At 44.9% G+C, this 15,578-nt stretch overlaps 2 long non-coding RNA genes across 2 annotated transcripts; both read right to left on the bottom strand.

Annotated features, from left to right (window-relative positions):
* Positions 1 to 2,101, bottom strand: LOC140219978 (uncharacterized). Its single transcript, XR_011896210.1, has 2 exons — positions 756 to 2,101; positions 1 to 123 (listed from the first exon to the last, which is right to left on the bottom strand). It is a non-coding gene; the product is annotated as an uncharacterized lncRNA (long non-coding RNA).
* Positions 2,102 to 6,123: 4,022 nt separating this feature from the next.
* Positions 6,124 to 14,618, bottom strand: LOC140219762 (uncharacterized). The gene is made up of 3 exons (XR_011895928.1): positions 13,732 to 14,618; positions 6,802 to 9,663; positions 6,124 to 6,743 (listed from the first exon to the last, which is right to left on the bottom strand). It is a non-coding gene; the product is annotated as an uncharacterized lncRNA (long non-coding RNA).
* Between the last annotated feature and the right edge of the window lie 960 nt (positions 14,619 to 15,578).

Here is a 15,578-nt window from a genome sequence, read left to right as displayed (position 1 = left end):
TTGGTGTTGAAATTTGACATTTATTAGAACACTTGAGCTTGTGTTTAGCGATGAAACGTCTTGAATGCTCCCTTGATGACCTTGCACACGTTTACACATTTCGTAACTCTTGCACATCACCACCTGAAAGAAATATTTATATGCATTCCGTAAAAAGGCAACCACTTCATACAAGCAATTCTACTTATACATCATACAGACGTGTATCAGTAGTGTATGCGCTTCTTTTACACGTTAGGCAGAGCTACAGGTGCGCGCCAGTATACGCTTAATACTTCTATGAGCTATTCAAAGCACAAGCCTTGCACGACACTGGTTCGTATTGACACGTTAACTTTTCTCGGTAACTGCACTCACCCACTGACCACTTAAGTTTATCGCTCTGCGCAAGGCGCACCTGCATGGCTGTAACTTACTCGAATGTTATCGTTCATTCTATTTGTTGTACTGTATATATGTTATCGCCTAACCTAGAGTAATCAGATTGTATGCGCGACACGAATTGTGTAGTACTTTCTGGAAGTAATGCGGGCACCATCGTTTACGCCGGAACCTTCGACAAGTTATATGAAAAAAACAAAAAACCCTATTGACTCGGGCTCAAAAACAAGCACCAAGCTCGCAAGCATTGATGTGTACATGCAAACGTCACGTAGTAGAACACTCGAGTCAACGACAATGTACTGCATTATTGACACCTTTGTGATAAAGAACCACTTGCACTAGAAACATAAATAAGTTCAATATATAATTACCTCCAAATGGCAGAATCAAGAGCAGGGAAAAGTGCGCACGTCATTCCACACACGATGGGTCCACAAAGCCGCGTAGTCGGTGTTAAAAGCAGGTGCCATCCATTGGCCTGTAATCATGCCGTCTTCCAAGGGTGAAAATGTCCAACACTAATACTACTTAAATGAGGTTACGCAGGCAATGACACCACAGGTTCCTCTAGAAAAATCTTCACAACCGCGCACGCTTCGTTCCATGCCTCGCTCGAATAGCTCGCTGTTAATATGGCTGCCGAACTACGCCGTCACGTTTCCAGTTTCGTATTTGTGAAGTTTCTCGCTATTAATAAATAATACGCTATCTATGTGAGGTAACAATTTTATTTCACTTTTATTTGACATGATTTAAATTTCTTGCTATATCATTATTATTGTTTGAGCCATAGAGGTTTCAGCCGATCATGAGCAGATACGCAACTAAATTTTTTTTTTCAACATGGCGGTTGTTGTGGTCATGGTAGAGCACGGTCGGTGTAAGCATCATAATATGATAATATTCTTTCACCGTGTGGAAGAGTGTACTAGTCTAACCGTGGGACGCGTAGTAAGCGTGCGTTGTGTAGCTCTATGCGCTGCGGAGCATTTTCTTTTTTTTTTTCTTTTGTCGTAGGGAAGTAACTGCCGTGCTGCAAACACCAGTTGTTTCCACCAAATGCCATACAGCTCACTAGCGCTTAGCTAGGCAACGACGTCAGTGGCACAAAGTTGGTGCAACACTACAATAGCACCGCGGTGTCGGTCAGGCACGCAGCGGTCATGAGACGAACCAATATGCCTCTGTGGACAACTAAAGATTAGGGCCAACATTCACAAATTTAGTGCGCTGAAACTAAAGCACGCGTACGTGTCAAGGCAATGTGCTCCACATTTACGCAACAGGATCCTGCACGATTCAGTTATCCATATATATAAATCGTGTGTCGGTTAAAATCCATCTCAAATGTACCCCTCGTTGCAGCATTATATCGCTTAACTTTTTTATGTTAACAGTTGTACGAGTACAGATCCCAACTACTAGCAGTTGCTACTATACAACTGGTCAAAGTTCCAGTTGGAATCCAAATGGAACCACTTGCTTCCAGTACAGCTGGTTCAGGTTCCAGTTGGATCCCAACTGGGACCATTTGCTTCCAGTACAACTGGTAATGGTTCCAGTTGCGTTCCAGTTGCATCCCAACTGGGACCATTTGCTTCCAGTACAACTGGAGATGATTCCAGTTGGATCCCAACTGGAACCAGTTGCATCCCAGTTGGTTTCTAACTGGGACCAGTTGACCTGTAACTGGGACCAGTTGGTTTCCTACTGGAACCAGTTGGTCCCAATCAATACCAGTTGGAACCAGTTGGATTCCAGTTGAATATTTTCACCTGGGTTACTAATACTAGTAGTGCTTCCTATTTAGTAGCAGCAAATCTGCAAGTAGAAAAAGATTCAAGATGCAAGAGCTTCTAGCCATAGAGTTACTATACTGACTCTAGAGGACAAGCTACCCATAGTGCATAGCATAGAGTTTCCTACAAAATTCCTAGAGGGAACTCTGGCGCTGCAGTCGTTGTCCTACCCACGACCTACTGGAACTGCAGACCTGCACAGGTATTCAGTTTCTATGGGAGCAGCTTGCGCCCACTTTCGTTCAACCGACGGCCGTAGGTGGCGCTTTTATAACCTGTTCGTCTGCTACGCGGTGGGCGGCTTTGCGGCGTTGTAACTAGTACGGCAGCTGTTGTGTTGTGACGAACTGCTTGTCTAGTTGATGATTTTTGCTAACACAGTGACAGTGATGTCACAAGGCTTTGATCGGTCACTCGGCTCCAAAGGTTGACTGCCCGAACGTAAAACATGTCGGAGCGTGTAGCCCGCTGCTTTCTAAAATAGCGTTAAATAGCCGCTCCTATTGCCTTTTTCAAGCAGATTATTATAAATCACATTGTGTATAGAGTTCGCAACGTACACAACAGTTTCATTGTACACGTTGTAAGATTCGCTTCTGCGCTCTTTAGAAACTTGAAACCACCGTAATGTCCGACGACAGAACGATTACCACTCATTTTAACTCTTAAAAGTTGTCCGTGAATGGGTCGTGAGTTCAAAAAGTGAATTACACACACAGCTTCACTGCGTGCACCACCGTTATGCTGCCACCGTACCACGCAGAAAAGCTAGCTTTACAGTTTTAAAAGAGTTCCGTGACACGATTTAAGGCCTGCAGTGCAGCACGTTTTAAATCACTGGGATCGCTTAATTTTTGCAAGCTTTCTACTGAGCTAGACATCCAACGACATTAAAAACAATATATGCTCACCTTCCCTTGAAACAGAATCGATCAGCCTATTGCACATATCGGGCGGAGGACTTAGTCGTGAATACTTTTACTATACTTTTATCAGGTCATCTGCCTTTCACTACGGCACACAGCGGTAAATCCTAACGTCATCTACGACATTAGGCTATCTGTAATCAACTAAAAAAAGCTAGATTATCCTATGAATCTTTTTAAACAATTTTTCCATTCTCTTACGGAGGCTAGAAAAGGGAAATTTATGCCGTCGATCTAGCATTGCAGCTGCCACCTATCCTCGTTGTTTACATTTCTTGCACAGCTCCTCCTCTTCTAGTTTCACTATTCAAACGCAAAGCATTCGCACATATGTTTTCTTTTGTTTATTTGTGAATTTATTCATTTACCGCCAATACAAGCGCTTTGTACCTGCCGAAATCGCAAGACAAGCGCTGAACAGATCGCAGAAGCAGACGACAGCGAACAGGTTATAACTAGCGCCACTCTGCTCGTACGTTCTTTTCCAGCGGCGAAAGGGGGGAACTAGACCAGGCGTGCTGGAGGAGGGAGATCTGTGCAGGTCTGGAGTTCAGTAGGTCGTGGCCCTACCATGGGAATGACGGGAAGTACATGGATTTTTCTGATCTTCGTGCTTGTGAATTCAAACGTTCTTGTGGCTTTGTATATTACGCTATATAAATATTATTGTCGTATATTTCGGCGCAATCTATATTTTTCGAAGTGCAGAAGACGCCGGGAACGCGTAGTTTCTATTAATTGCAACGATTGAGCTTGTCCAGGTGGCCAAATCGCAACGCGCCAAGCGTCTCAAGGCACTGGCATGCCCGCGATAAATTCATAAGGGCGTTTCATTCGCTTGTCGATACGTGCGTCCGTGGCTTAATGGTTTCAATATCAGGCTTCTGTGCTAGAGTCCCTGTGTTCGAATCCTGCCGTCGGGCAATTTTAATGATGTTTATTTAATTATTTATTGCGCAATATACTGTTGTGACGAGTTAACAAAGTCACAATGCCGTTTGAAGCCAAAAGAACGAAGCAAATCCATGTACTTCCCATAATTCCCATGCTGGGGCAACCGCTCCCATTGCAGCTCCCATAGACACTAGCGCCAGAGTTCCCTCTAGCAATTCTTGTAGGAAACTCTATGACCCATAAGGCCCATGCGTGGCCCATGCATTGAAATCGGGAGCCGTAAGAGCGCCGCCATGTTGCTACGCGCCGAGGTTGCCAGCTCCTGAGACGCTTGCTAGACTTGGTGACAGTAGTCAGTTTTAATTCGGCAACCGTAGCAGCGTATAGCATGACGTCTCGCTTGTAGTTTCGTGATGTGTGCATGCAGCCGTGTGTCTGGGCTTTATAAGTTGGTTCTTTATTCTATGTTGCGGGACGGTGTGGGTGTGGTCCATGTTGGCCGTACAGGTGGCAGTTATGCAACTGAGGGGTGGATGATCCTGTTGAAGTTTCCGGCGGTATGCGGTTTTCAGCGGCCACGCCTGTTGCAGGAGTGTCACTCGACGAGGTTACGAGCTCGAAGCTGTGGTCAGATTCCTCGTTGGCGTTCCGTAATTCTCTTCGCACGGGCGCGGTATGTTGCAAAAGCCGCTTTCGCGATCAATGGTCGCGACGATAGATCGGGGTTTTTTATGCGAAGCATATTACTAGAGCTAAACCCAGCTCCTCAGGCGCGGCGGTGTCGCCTTCAATACCACGTGACACCGTGACGTCACGACAGAGGAGAAACGGGGCTCCAACTCGCGCCGTCGCTCACGGCGTCGCGGCGGTATATAAGCAGCTGCGCTTGTTTCTAGGTGGCTTTGGCTCAACTCTTGCAAGATGGGATGGGTGGGAATCGAACGAGGGTCTCCGGAGTGTGAGACGGAGACGCTACCACTGAGCCACGAGTACGATGCTTCAAAGCGGTACAAAAGCGCCTCTAGTGAATGCGGTGTTGCCTTAGAAACGAGCTGTTTCTAAGGCGCACATTTCGTTGCCGCGCCGAACGCTGCGTTGCTCGACGCTCACCGCGTCCAATGCGGGGCGCGTAGTCGCTGCGCCGTAGCCCATCGTCTTACACCCCTTGGCGGGTCGACGGGAACGCTGTCGCGTTCCACTCTTGAAGGCGAAGCAGAGTAACGAATGAGTTGTTTCTTCGTCTAGCCGAACCAAATATAGCGAAGCAACAGCAGTTCACCAGGCTAAACAGTGGTTCAACAACTAAAATAAAGGCTAGTATGCTTCGCATCCTGGGCTTAACCTTAGCTAAGCCACAGCCATTTTTTTATTATTATAAGTACTGATCCAACTGTATAGGGCACATGTAACTGACAAACGGAAGTCTCAGGAGAGCACCTGAGATTATGATAAAGCAGGCGGCACAGGAACTCCAGGGCACCCAAGGGACAATGAGGGGATCAAAGCTCGAAGCAGAACGGTACGTAGGTTGGGGCCGCCGAGGCAGGTGTGTGCCAGGGAGTGTTCGCACGGACAGCTCCCCTGGCACGCGCAGCAGTGCCTCGCAACGTCGAGATGCTTTAAAAGCACCTGCGCTCATGATCTTTCTTTTGCCTCGGTGCAGTGAGCACGATTAACGAGAATAATATGGAGGGCATCCAGTGCAGTCGCGAATGCGTCATGGCAAATGTAGCTCGCGTCGCCTGGCGTGTGTAGTAATATCAGAGTTGGTTGTATCAACTTTATGCATAATACGCTTTGTTACGGTACCTTAACGGAATGGGTCTAGAGGACGGTGTTGGTACATTTTTTCGTACCGCCCTAATCCTATACTCCCACTACAAACACACACACATATCCCCTCCCCCTTGTTTTTATGTATAAATACAATTCCTTGCCATGACGGATCATAGCCTCCTTTATTTTTGAAAAATAGAGGAGGCTATGGACGGATTGACCAGTTCAAGTTGTCAACTTGTCAGTAACCGTCATAGGAATCTCTGAAATAAGCACAATTCCACGACCGGATTGTTTACTTTCATTTTTGTTGTAACACTGAGGACTACATAGAACTTTTTTTGTATATGTGAGAGAAGTATGTGGATATCACGAGCTTAAGCCAATGTGCGATACACAGACAAAGCAGCTGCTACAACATGAACTGCATTGAGGGCCACACAACATATACGTAATTAAAGGTGCAAAATATAGGGGGAAGCTTCAAAATACGCTCTGTAGCACTGCAAAGCATAAGATATATTGTATGTGTACAATAAATGTTCAAAAAAACAATGCATCAATGTCCCATTTGCCTTCAAGTTTATTATCAAGTTCAAGTTTACTGAAGTTTATTATGAGCATATGCACAACAGGAATCTACTGACACACTCGCAGTCAAGGTTGCTGTTCGAGGTGTGCTGGCTGCCTCAGTGTAAGAAAAAGAAAGAAATTGGGTGTGAATATCGACACCAGTGCCACTGCTTCTTGCCTCTGACCTGCACGTGCCTCCGCGACCTCTTTGTTGGTGGAGTCTGCACAGGTGAGCTGGCGTGGCGAGGCGTAGGAGTCATCCGAGAGAAAGAGTATCGTTTACATGGAGAAGCGGCTGTTCACACTGCCTGTCTCTTTCCCTCAAATGTTTCCTTGGCAACTAGGGTGACACACCCGCAGTCAAGGTGGCCATTCGAGGTGTGCTGGCCGCCTAAACGAAAGAAATTAGATGAATGTCGATACCAGTGCTATTGCTTCTTGCCTCTTACCTGCATTTGTTTCCACGGCCTCTTGGCTTGCGGAGTCTGTATGAGGGAGCTGCTGTGGCTAGGCATAGGCATTGTCTAAGCAAAAAGAAAAGGCCATCAAATGGGGAATTATGGAAATAAATGCAGTTGTTATGCCTGCTTCTTGCACTCTTCTTGCCTAAAGTTTTCAAACATAGTGTCCAGTACATACCAGCACTTTGACTGCTTCTGCTTTTTACCTGCAGGTGTTGCTGCGAGATCCTTAGTATGCCTGCGTGCAGCATTGTAACACTTCGTGGAGGCATTTGAAGTGGTAGCCAAAAATATAAAGAATCATCCTTGTCTGCATGAATGCTTTCAATTTCTAAATGCAGTGGTAACTATCACTATTAGTGCAAGGCCCCCCACATCTATGGGGCAAGTGCCATAGCTCGAAACTGAATTTTTCCTTTAGTGTTTCACAAGGCGTCTGATATGTCCACATTAGATGTGATGTGTTTGTTTTTATTTATCCCAGTGGTGAGAGAGCATCATTAAATTGTTTTTTATTATTGCGTGTCTTGTTTTTTGGTTTATTTCTGAATATATCAAGCAGCAGTCTCATGAAGCTAAAGTGACTTATGCAATGGCAATCAGCTTTTGTTTTGCAGAAAACCAACGCATTTCCTGACCCATTGTTTGACATCCCCTCACTCGCATAATTTTGCAGAGTATTTTACCTATATTGACTTGCTTGACCTCCACTAAAGAGTCTTGAATTTTCATATACGACTCTTTCCTTAAGATCATTCGACACTTCTCATAATTTCTGTACCTTGGGCTTCTGATACTCTGCATTAACCATTTTTGCTTGTTTCTGACTAGGAATGTCTTCTTTAATTTAGAGCTTAAATTTTACCTTTGGAACACACGGAAGGGCTTGCCATTGCATGTATGCATAAAAGGGAAACATGTTTCATTAAAAATTTGCTATATCCAATTGAAGATTGATGAATGCAGCTTACAGTGTGATATGACTGAATGAACCATAAAAGTAACTCATCTCACTTGGTAAATTAAAGCACATATTAGTGTGATGTACAAGATACGTAACACTAACGTGGGGGGCTCTCTTGCTTATACAGCAAAATAATCGGTGCGCGAGAAAAAAATTATTTTTGCATACCCCTTGTACGCACTCATTTAAGGAAAATGAGCTGGAGCTATCCATATGATCTACTTATTTTACCTGCGAGTATGGTCAACAAAAATGTGTCCCAGCTGCTTAGTGGTATTTAAGATTATGTCAGTATTGCATAATCTATGTTGTCTATAAAATATTTGAATTTTGAAAATGCTCGCAGGGATCTGATGTGCATATCTGCAGTTTATGGATACATGTAAAAGACTCAGCATCAAGTGCAAGTGAATGGTCCCACAGGCCCGGAGTCGATCATGCAAATAGATTCGCTGCACAAATTTGTGTCCAGAAAAGATATTCCACATGAAATGGCATGAAAGGAAGTGTTGAAAATATTGCACAGTTAATAAAACGCCTACGCTATTAATATGTGGGTTGATGCACTCGTTATGCAAAACGGAGATGAAGCGTGCAGACAGGACACAAGGGTAGAGAATTTACAAGCAAACAACACGAGCGCCGCCCACTTCTCTACTCTTGTGTCCTGTATGCACGCCTCACCTCTGTTTTGCATAATGAATCCTTACCAACTAGCTCAGCCTTCTGTCGTTCTAAGTCTCGATGCACTCGATTTCGTCCGCATTAGGCACAAGCCTCTTGATTACTTCGTGGCACAGAAATACTCGGCATCAGGCAGTTTTTCTGCTGTGGCCTTTGTAGAAGCATGATTGTTCAAAATGCAACAATTAAACAGATTCTTTGGGTTGCTTGTGGCTTGGCCACTACAATTCCGGTGCGCTGGTCCACCTGTCCAGCGATTTCCTACTGAAGGGAAACCTGCACATAAAAGCACCGCACCGCATGTAGAAAAATGCTCTACTGTGACGCTTCTCAAACGATTGTGATGCACCACAAGAGCTGCCTACTCGCGTGATATTCTCAACAAGGAGATACATTCGTTTACTTACATGTGAAGGTATATGCCAGAGCACTTCGGGGCTTCGGCGGCACATAAGGCACGAGTGTGCCATAGCGTCTGATGTCGAGGCGCGATCGCATGTCAAACCTAAACTGTACGAAATTGCTACGCATCCAAAAAACAGATTCGAAACCGAAATTCGCGTCATCCTTTATTGCATGAATGCGTACATCGTGATTTACATAAGTCACGGACTTAGCGATCGCTTTCTGTAAACTTAATATTAACTCACCACCTTCGTAAAGCCACCAGGTATGCGTTTTTAGATGACAAAGCATAAGGTGACCTGTACTTGTTTTCAGCTCTTTCAATAGTAATTGCGCTGGCCACATTGACCAGTAGCAACAGGGCGGCGCCCTAGACTAGAGGTTCCCACTTTTCCGGCCCAGCTTTTCCTCTGGAGTTGTTCTACTAAGTCAGTATAGTAACTCTATGGCGTCTATGGCACTTGCCTATGCGGCAAGTGCCATAGCTCGAAACTGAATTTTTCCTTTAGTGTTTCACAAGGCATCTGATATGTCCACATTAGATGTGATGTGTTTGTTTTTATTTATCCCAGTGTGGAGAGAGCATCACTAAATTGTTTTTCTACTTTTGCGTCTTATTTCTTGGTTTATTTCTGAATTTATCAAGCAGCAGTCTCATGATGCTAAAGTGACTTATGTAATGGCAATCAGCTTTTGTTTTGCAGAAAACCAATGCATTTCCTCACCCATTGTTTGACATCCCCTCACTCGCATAATTTTGCTGAGTATTCTACCTATATTGACTTGCTTGACCTCCACTAAAGAGTCTTGAGAAAAGACGGGGAATCCGGGAGATGGCAATTCAAGGCGATGAGCAAAACGTGAACAAGGTGAATGCAGGAGCCAACGTTTCGACAAGTGGACTTGTCTTCTTCAAGGCGACATATGCTTTCCTCGCCACAGTATATATAGGTGGGGTTATTCTAAAGGGGAGGGGGTGTGAGGCGGGAGGGCGCGGAAACGAGGGAAAGTGTGTTAGCGTGTCGAATTAGTAAAGGAACGCTGTGTACAAGGTCAAAGCCAGGACCCCCCTCCCCTCACCCTAGTCTGTTAACCCACGCGCGTTAGCCGGCGTGTCAAAGGCGTCTGACACGCCAGCTGACGAAAGAAAAAAAAAAGAAAGAAAGAAAGAAAAAGAAAAAGAAGGGAAGAAAAAGGAAAAGGGGGGGATACGCCAAGAAATCAAACTAAGTGTTGTTGCCTATAGACCGTTTTTTCGTAGGCGCCGCCATATTGTGAACGCAGTGGCGCCGCCTATGAGCAGCGCCATACTGGCTTGGGTGAAAGCGGTCTTTTGCATGGCAGGTATACGCTCGGCGGCAGGTTCTGGCGTTTGTTTTCGCGGTCGTGCTTTCTGTTTATTATGACGCTCGTCTTCTACATGGTAAACGGTTCTGTGAGACTTGCTGAAGTGGTTTAAGGCGTCATGGCCGGAATTTCTGCTGGCGTTGAGGCGGACGGAACACGCAGCGCGATGTGTGCGCGCATATTTGAGCCTACAATCAGCCTCGGAGATCAATTGTGTATTTCTGAATGTTCCAATCAGTAATGTGACCTTATTACAGTATTATCCTCTATTTCTAAGCTGCGGTTTAGGAGCCATGAAACATACGCGACGATCGTAACAGCGTGGGTACCGTTCTGCTACGATAGGAGCTGTGCTATTATACTTTGACAAGCGTTCGAACTATTCGCTGCAGGTTACATTGCGTGACTACTTGGTTGGATGGATGAGGTTTCCACCCATGAATAAAATAGTTTTGGCTAGTAATAGCAGCATACCTTATACAGTCTGAACTAAGCTTGTCCACCAAAGCGACCGTTTACGGACTGCGCGAGCGTCCTAAGCAGTATTAGGTGCTGGATTACAGATATCTTTGTTCTATATAGCGCATGGTCCAAGCATACGGCATCAGCGGTTTTTTATTTATAAACGTTGTGAGACGTAAGCCCGTTTTCTCTTGCTTTTTAGAGAAAGAGGATGATAACCGATTTTTTTTTTTCGGTTGTGTTCGTTCAGTTCTCTACGACGTACTCACACGTATTACGGAAATTTTGCGCTCAAAAAATAGCCATCGCATTCTTTTTATGCGAACCCTTTCATATATTATGGCTGTATACAGGCCAAAAAGGCAATGCCGAAGCACACAGCTTATATATGTATCGTACTGGCTCACCAACCGCAGTGATCGCTGTGTTGAGCAGCGCCACGGGCCTCATGCAGCAAGGCTAGCGTAGACATATGGTAATTTCAAGCATACTACACTTGAAATGCGTGAGAACGATGCCAGTGTATCACAAATATTTGATAGCGCCTGCCGCTTAGATGTTTCATGCGCTCTTATGTTTTGTGTTTTACTCCCTACGCCGATCGATCAGACAGTGAGCTGATTTACCATTTAATGCTGCTAATACAGATATGCCGGTTTTCTTTGTTGAATTAAAATCTATATAAGCAAAATAGTAAACAACACATACATGCACCGCGATTGATAATGCGCGTACACCGCGGCTGATTATGCGAGTCACATTTTTGCGCCCCCAAGACATATTTCTGCCTAAAGTTGTTACCGATGCACCGAAAGGCTTCCCTGACAACCTTATATGAACGAACATGGCGTAAATTTCACAAAGTACGATCTAAAACATCTCGAAATCGTTCCGCAGCACGCGACAGCAATACTTTCGAGCAGCGCCGCGCCGGATCGCCCAAGCCAGAGAGGAGGAAAGGCTCTCCGCGCGCCCTATCCTCCTCGCCCGATGAAACGGTCTATAGCTTGAGGTTTAGCATAGCGAATAGATTCTAAAGCTCCCTTTGAAACGTTTATGCCTATTGGTTGCAATGTCTTGAACTTATTGATAAGGTATGATTCTCTGTATTTTCTTTCTCGTTCAGAACGGAAATTTGACTGTAAGATGTAGAGTTTAAGTTCATCAAAGTTATGACCTGGTTGGTTGAAATGCTCGGCGACGGCTTTGGGAAGCTTTTTAGCTGTGTCCGCGCGATGTCCGTTTAATCTGACGTTCATTGATTGTCCTGTTTTACCGATATATTGTTTCTTACAGAAGGAACATTCAAGCATATAAATCACATCCGAACTTGTGCAAGTGAAGCTGGATTTGACTTCATGTGTATAATTATTTGCGGTGCTTTTAATTTTAATGTCACTTTGAAGGTGCCTGCAGGTTTTGCATCTAGGGCGACAACATGCTTTTATTACGGGGGAATGCTGCTGGCTGACTTTTGCGTGCACTAACATGTCTTTAAAGTTCTTGTTTCGGCGATAGGTAACCCTGGGTACATCCGGGAACGCTTTTCGCAGACGCTCGTTACTTGATAATATTGGGTGGTATTTTCTTAGGATGTTGTTTATGTTTGCGAGTGCATTAGAATATTTTGTTATAAAGGCCGGTGGTCTGTCAGATTCTAATGTGGGCTGTCTCTTCGCCAATTCCGACTGTCTCTCCAATCTTGACGCGGTATCATAAGCTCTATCGAGAGCAACTTGGGGATAGTTCCTTTCTGCTAGCGTTGATCTAAGGTCATTTAGGTGGTGGATATAATCGTGGTCTTCACTGCAGATTCTTCTTATACGTTTCGCTTGTCCGACAAAAATTCCTTGCTTGCAATGTCGTGGGTGATGACTGTTGTAGCCTAAATATTGCTGGCTGTCTGTAGGCTTCCGGTAAAGTGTCGTTCTCAGTTTTCCGTTTTCTATGTAGACCGTCGTGTCCAGGAAGTTGACCTGACTAGGAGAGTGGTGAGCAGTAAATTTAATACTCGGTTGAAAGCGATTGAAATGGCTAATTAAGTCGGTTAAGGCGCTTGTACCGTGTTCCCATATTATGAATATGTCGTCAATGTAACGAAGATAGGTGTGGGGTTTTAAAGGGTAGGATTTCAGCAGGTCTGCTTCAAGCTGTCCCATGAAAATGTTCGCATACGTGGGAGCGAATGGCGTACCCATGCTAGTGCCGAAAATTTGCAGGTAGTGTGTAGAATCGAATTCGAAGTAGTTGAGCGTGAGAACTAACCTAAGGAGCGATAAGTAAACTTCAGGAGCGTGCGCTTGGGGATTGATTGCGAGGGATCTAGAAACGGCTTCAATTCCTTCACTCATGGGAATGTTGGTGTAAAGGGCAGAAACATCCAAAGTGACTAGAACAGCGCGGTCGGAAAGGATTTGGTTGGCGTTGATGCCGTCGATAATTCGAAGGAAGTGCGGCGTGTCTTGAACGAAAGATGGGAGGGTAGTGGGTATGTTTGACAGGTGGTGATTTAAGAATTTAGATAGTGACTCAGTAGGTGTGTTGTTATTAGACACAATAGGCCGACCTGGGATTTCTGCTGTAAATATTTCTTCGATCGGAACTTTATGTATTTTAGGAAGAAGATAAAAACGGCCTGCTGTTTTGTTTTTGGTTGAACAAGGTGAATGCAGGAGCCAACGTTTCGACAAGTGGACTTGTCTTCTTCAAGGCGACATATGCTTTCCTCGCCACAGTATATATAGGTGGGGTTATTCTAAAGGGGAGGGGGTGTGAGGCGGGAGGGCGCGGAAACAAGGGAAAGTGTGTTAGCGTGTCGGGTGAGGGGAGGGGGGGTCCTGGCTTTGACCTTGTACACAGCGTTCCTTTACTAATTCGACACGCTAACACACTTTCCCTCGTTTCCGCGCCCTCCCGCCTCACACCCCCTCCCCTTTAGAATAACCCCAGCTATATATACTGTGGCGAGGAAAGCATATGTCGCCTTGAAGAAGACAAGTCCACTTGTCGAAACGTTGGCTCCTGCATTCACCTTGTTCACGTTTTGCTCATCGCACTAAAGAGTCTTGCAGTTTCAAATACGACTCTTTCCTTAAAATCATTCGACACTTCTCATAATTTCTGTACCTTGGGCTTCTGATACTCTGCATTCACCATTTTTGCTTGTCTCTGACTAGAAATGTCTTCTTTAATTTAGAGCTTAAATTTTACCTTTGGAAGACACTGTAGGGCTTGCCATTGCATATCTGCATAGAATGGAAACATGTTTCATTAAACATTTGCAAAATCCAATTGAAGATTGATGAATGCAGCTTACAGTGTGATTTGACTGAATGAGCCATAAAAGTAACTCATCTCACTTGGTAAATTAAAGCACATATTAGTGTGATGTACAAGATACGTTACACTAACGTGGGGGGTTCTCTTGCTTATACAGCAAAATAATCGGTGCGCGAGAAAAAAATTATTTTTGCATACCCCTTGTACACACTGATTTAAGGAAAATGAGCTGGAGCTGTCCACATGATCTACTTATTTTACCTGCGAGTATGGTCAACAAAAATGTGTCCCAGCTGCTTATTGGTACATGAGATTATGTCAGTATTGCATATGTGCCTGTTGTCTAAAATAATTGAATTTTGAAAATGCTCGCAGGTATCTGATGTGCATATCTGCAGTTTATGGATACATGTAAAAGACTCAGCATCAAGTGCAAGTGAACGGTCCCACTGGCCCGGAGTCGATCATGCAAATAGATTCGCTGCACAAATTTGTGACCAGAAAAGATATGCCACATGAAATGGCATGCAAGGAAGTGTTGAAAATATTGCACAGTTAATAAAACGCCTACGCTATTAATATGTGGGTTGATGCACTCGTTATGCAAAACGGAGGTGAGGCGTGCAGACAGGACACAAGAGTACAAGTGGACAACACGAGCGCCGTCCACTTCTCTACTCTTGTGTCCTGTCTGCACGCCTCACCTCTGTTTTGCATAATGAATCCTCACCAACTAGCTCAGCTTTCTGTCGTTCTAAGTCTCGATGCACTCGATTTCGTCCGCATTAGGCACTCGCCTCTTGATTACTTCGTGGCACAGAAATACTCGGCATCAGGCTGTTTTTCTGCTGTAGCCTTTGTAGAAGCATGATTGTTCAAAGTGCAACAATTAAACAGATTCTATGAGTTGCTTGTGGCTTAGCCAATACAATTCCAGTGCGCTGGTCCGCCTGTCCAGCAATTTCCTACTGAAGGGAAACCTGTAAACACCGCTCCGCATGTAGAAAAATGCTCTACTGTGACGCTTCTCAAACGATTGTGATGCACCACAAGAGCTGCCTACTCGCGTGATATTCTCAGCAAGGAGATACATTCGTTTACTTACATGTGAAGGTATATGCCAGAGCACTTCGGGGCTTCGGTGACACATAAGGCACGAGTATGCCATAGCGTCCGATGTCGACGCGCGATCGCTTTCTGTAAACTTAATATTAGAGCACCATCTTCATAAAGCCGTCAGGTATGCGTTTTTATAGATGACAAAGCGTAAGGTGACCTGTACCTGTTTTCAGCTCTTTCAATAATAATTGCGCTGGCCACATTGACCAGTAGCAACAGGGCGGCGCCCTAGAGTATGTAGTGAGAAACTCTGTGCCCTAGAGGTTCCCACTTTTCCGGCCCAGCTTTTCCTCTAGAGTGGTTCTACTAACACTATGGGTCACGGGATAAACGTAAACATGTTACCAGCATGTCAGCGGCCGGTCTGGCCGACGCGCTCTCGGCGTAGTCGGTCCATGTGTCTACGCAACTGTAGTGTGTATTTACGCCCCAGAAACCGATCATACCTGCAGTTCAGGACCTTTCAAACTTACGCACTCCGTGCACATTAGTCTGACATAGCATA

This window comes from Dermacentor andersoni, chromosome 8 (genome assembly GCF_023375885.2).
Source record: "Dermacentor andersoni chromosome 8, qqDerAnde1_hic_scaffold, whole genome shotgun sequence".
In the NCBI taxonomy this organism is placed as follows: domain Eukaryota; kingdom Metazoa; phylum Arthropoda; class Arachnida; order Ixodida; family Ixodidae; genus Dermacentor; species Dermacentor andersoni.
This window is presented reverse-complemented; position numbering and strand designations above follow the sequence as displayed.